Here is a 5,099-nt window from a genome sequence, read left to right as displayed (position 1 = left end):
CATGTAGTTGCTGGCAAAAGGCAGCTGCGTAGAACACCATTCGGTGGGGCCTCCATTTGTGTAGAAAAGCAAAGAGAATTAACCTTACGGAAAGAAAGAGTGAGATGCTTTTATGAAACGATACGGTAAGATATTTTGCAAACCCAGCACTAGAGCAAGTCGACTTAAAAGACACACGTATGACTCAACAGTGGAGGATCGAAAACGGGAATCGGTGATATTTTCAATAACAATCATAGCTTAGTATTTAGGTGTCAGTTTGACACTCGAATGACAAAACATTAAAGAAACGCTACGGCCCAGCGCAAAAAAAATTTGACATAAAAATAATTAGTCGAAAAACCGCTCAAAATAATTTATATGATCTAGTGAAAACTTCATTAATCAATAGCAGTTACTAATACATCAACCTCTCACCCCTCCGTGCGTTCTAATATTTCGTCCTCTACCCCTCCCTCAGTAACAACAGTCTGCCTACCACCCCTCCCTGGGCACTGATAGAATGTGTCCCACCCCTTCCTAATTACTAATGGTCTGCCTGCCCTCCGGATCAAATGGTCCGAAAAATAGTCCAAAAAGGGTCCAAAAAATTGGTCCAAAAAATAGTCCAAAAAATAGTCCAGTGGTCCAGGGGTCTAACGATTCAGTCCATACTTTACTCTATGCCCATTGGCTATCATGTTTGCATTAAAACGGTTTATAAGAGTTAATGATAGTCGACAAAATCATTTTATGAGATCTCTGGGAAAGGAAGACTCTAGTTTTGTGAGGACTTGGAATCCCTAGGAATTCCTAGGAATTTTCAGCTTTACAAACTACCTATAATTTAAGAAGTATGGAACTCTTGGGAATTTCTGGGAATTGAATTTGAGGCAATTTAATACCCTGAGGTCCACATAAATTCTAAGAAATTCTTTATACCTTAAATGTGAAGGTTTTAAGAAAAGGAGTAATTTCAGAGGCTTAAAACTTTGGCTCAATAAAAGGTATCCTATACAAAACTTACCAAGAGATATACATACATGTATATGTTTATAACTTTAAGATCATGAAATTTATTATTCAAACTAAGTTTTAGTAAACCTCTACATTAATATGGATTTTCTCATGAACCAGCTGTCAGTTATGTTAAATGGAAATTGCCAATTAATCCAATGTACTCATATCACAGATTTGCTTTCTAACCTCAAAGGAATCTTGGATTCCATGATCAAAAATATTTTTATTGTGATGCAAATTAATTAATGTCTCATGTTCACTGATGTGCCAAAATCATCAAACATTCATTAGCTGTTCCTTGGTAGACAACTTCCACAATAATTAGCAATAATTACATTGTTATCTACACTTAAAGAACTTTGTTAGTTATGAACATAAGTTACTTCTCTAACCTACATTACTGGTTGCCTTTGTTAGAAAACCTTGGAACAGTCAAACTCAGTTGCCTCAAACACTGTCAGAGGCTTTTTGTTGACAATATTTTAAGTAGAAATTTCATGCCTTAGACAAACAAATTCAACACCTAATTAATCTTTCTTTTTTCATTATTGTTGTTGCTGTTTTTTTTCAGTTTTTTGCTCTGTTTTCGTGACTAATTGCTGTAATTGTCTTGCTGTTTTTATTCTTACAAAACATTTTTGTAAGAGTTCCAATACTTGTGGATCATCCACACGCTTTGCAAACATTTGGCATGCAGACAAGACAGAGGTAGTCAATGTGCCCTTTGAGAAAAAACACCTTTTAAATGACATCTTCAATTTACTTTATTTGAAACTCTGATCTGAAAATATTTGTCAACAAGACTTGTTAGTAGTGAGAAGTACCAACCAAGTTTCCTTTCATAACTTAATTTCTTAAATGTCCCAATCATTGGATCTCCCAAAAAATATTACATCTTTAATTTTTGGTGCAAAATACAAGTCCTTCTTTATATAAAAATGAAAATTGCAAGTCACACTTCAATAATAACAGCTCTAAAGTTTACTTGTTGTTCTTCTCTGTCTGTCAGCTATCAACATAATTGTTGTATACTTCGGACAGTGCATAACTATTTGTGGACCAGAGTTCCAACGCACCTCTGTAATCGCATATAGTTACTTCTGTCTCTTGCACAAATGTTTCTCCTTTGTAAGACGCACTCTACTCTGTTGTCACTACTGCTTTAAGTTCAGTGGAAACGACTGACTGAGGAATCGAGATGGCGGTGTTGGAACATGTTGCTAAACGCTTGCTACGGTCAAGCTTTGTAGATTTAGGTACTGGTACACTGGGATCATCTATGTATCTCTTATACTTCCTAATGTGGTATCCTTCTTTTATAAATATGAGGGTAAAAGACGATTTTTAGTCGCATTCAAAACTGTTATTGGCTTGTATTTCACCTTTGCCATGAACACAACTCAAGTGAGTTTCGAGTCTTTGTTTCGACAACTTTCGGCCACAAATCGTGCATTTGTAATACGATCGATTCTTGTCGATTATTTCTACATAGAGTGAGCTCACAGAATTATTTATATCACCAAGGTATCCATCGTCTAGAAGCAGAGAACCGGTCGGAGAAGTCAAAATAAAGTTGTGCGCTTCTCCTAACACTACAATCGGCAAGCCAGCGGATTAACTTTGCTAGCCAATTACAAGTCCTAAAAGATCCACGTGATCATGCCCGTGATCGGAAACAAAGAAGACTCCATTTGGCGCTCATCTTTGAATGTACTTTTCATCGGTTGATCGTTTTTTCTCAACTGTTTTGCTTAATATAACATTTCTAAAGATAGCTTTTATTGTGGTTCAATGGGAAAACGAGAACAGCGTGAGTGTTGTAAAAGAAATGAAAGTCGTTGGCGCCGTGGAGTTAAAAGAAGGGACAACAGGGACATATTGACTGGTACAAACAAGGGTGGAGTGGCCATCTGTAAAGCTACGATTTTGAAAGTTTGTGGTGAGTAAAAATTGCGATATTCGTTACTTGATCAAAATCTTATAAAAGAATAGATGTAGCGGGTTGAATTAAGCTTACATAACGCTCGGCGCAACTGAAACTAGAATAATTCTGAGAATCGAATCGGTCACTTGCATGTCGCAGTTTCTTAAGCTTATGCTTTACAATGAAATAAACCTATCAGTAAGGTTTCAAGATTCCTTTAGTCACGTTTGGGAACATTCAAGATTCATAATAGGAACTGTTATTAAACAAACCTTTTTACATAAAGAAGCCCTCCTTGGTAAAAACAAAATAATGTATTCAGCCCTTTTTTAGTAAAATCTAAGAGATAGATGTACTAACTCCAATATAAAAGTCACTCAATATAACAGAGATTTCTCAATTTGAGAATCCAATGAATGCCCTTTTCCTCATAGCCATCTTAAAGGCCTGGTCTGAGCTTTAAATATATATATTTAAATATATTTTTTTTCAAATTCAGATGTCATGGAACCCAGATACAAAATGGTCAAGCTTCTTGTAGACAACCTCATTCAAGGCCAACTCATTATGAGCCCAGGAAAAAAATACAAACAGCAGCTAAGTTTGCAGTTTAAGATAACTTCATTCTAATTTATTGTTACAGTTACAACAAGATTTTAATAAAAAAATCAATTTTATTTGTCTGTAATTAACCCCTTCACTCCTAAGAGTGCTTGGTTTTCAAATATAATTTAAGATATTGTATTTTATGGAAAAGAATCAACAGATTTTATTCACAATTTGTGTCAAACCAAATTTAATGATTGATTAGGACTATTTTATATGAATAGCTGTAATTGAGGATTAATCCTTATGAAGTTTTCAAGAAAAGAAAAATAAAATTCCATCCTAATATTACCACACATTGATGTTAATAATGAATCAAAAATATTTTACAAGTAAGCCTTAATTAAGCTTCTAAATAAATTTCATTGAATACTTGAATTTTGGCTGGGTTTCTTAATTTAAAGTATTTATTTTATATCATAAGCCTCAAATTTTTGCTTAAAATTCCCAGTAATTCTTAAATATTCCTACAGATTCCCAAAAATTCCCAGAAATTCCTAGCAATTTTTTAGATTTACAGCTTTTCAGGGAAAGTCATTGGTTCTCTGAGTTGGAATTCTTAGGAATTCCAAGTCCTGTTGGCTATAAACTTGGAATTTCTGGGAATATCTGGGAATTTCTGGGAATTTCTAGGTTTTCAGAACCAGAGTTGTCATGGTTGGGAATTCCTAGGAATTCCTAGGAATTCCCAGTCCGAATTTACCGTGAAAATTCCCACCTTTATTCCTAGGAATTCCTAGGAAAAAATTCCTAGGATTTTCCTAGGAAAAAATTCCTAGGATTTTCCTAGGAAAAAATTCCTTGGATTTTCCAAGGAAAAAATTCCTAGGATTTTCCTAGGAAAAAATTCCTAGGATTTTCCTAGGAATTCCTAGGAATTCCTAGGAATTCCAAAAGCCATTTTGCAAGGGAGAATACTTAAAGAGGGGAAACTTGAATTGTGCTAGCTAATTTCTCTATTGCCATTCGTGTTTTTGATCAAATAAAATTTAACCCTTTAACTCCCAGTTCAAATTTGTAATTCTCCTTACTGTCAACTATACAATTCTTATAATGTTAGTTCTAAGAATTTAGTATTGGATCAACCAGTTATTCTCAAGTTTGTATTTTTCTTTATTCTCATCACTTATCTTCAAATTTTCAACTTTGTATTAATTTTAGCTGTTTACTATGTCTTAATTCTCTGTACCATAAGCCCTCAAAAGTTGAAGCAGGCAAGTCAACAACCTGACTTCCTTTGTTTGGAATTGTGTGATTATATAATTTTGCTGTGTTGGTTACCATACTGTAACATGTAATATTATTATTTAGATTGCATTAAATACACTAGCTCAAGCTTTCATTAATGCATGGTGTTTCTTACCAATGATCCTACCTAAACTGAACATTGAAATAAGGAATTGGTCACAATATATGTGAGTTTAAAAGGGTGAGAATCTGGAAAAACAAGGATCCTCCTTTCATTAGGACTGAAATTAATGGGGGCCCTCTTATTTTAATTCATGTTTTTAATTTAACCTGCCTCCTCCCCTGTAATGTTCAGGGCACATAAATGAAGAGAACATTTTTT

This window comes from Pocillopora verrucosa, chromosome 1, assembly GCF_036669915.1.
Source record: "Pocillopora verrucosa isolate sample1 chromosome 1, ASM3666991v2, whole genome shotgun sequence".
Classification (NCBI taxonomy): domain Eukaryota; kingdom Metazoa; phylum Cnidaria; class Anthozoa; order Scleractinia; family Pocilloporidae; genus Pocillopora; species Pocillopora verrucosa.
This window is presented reverse-complemented; position numbering follows the sequence as displayed.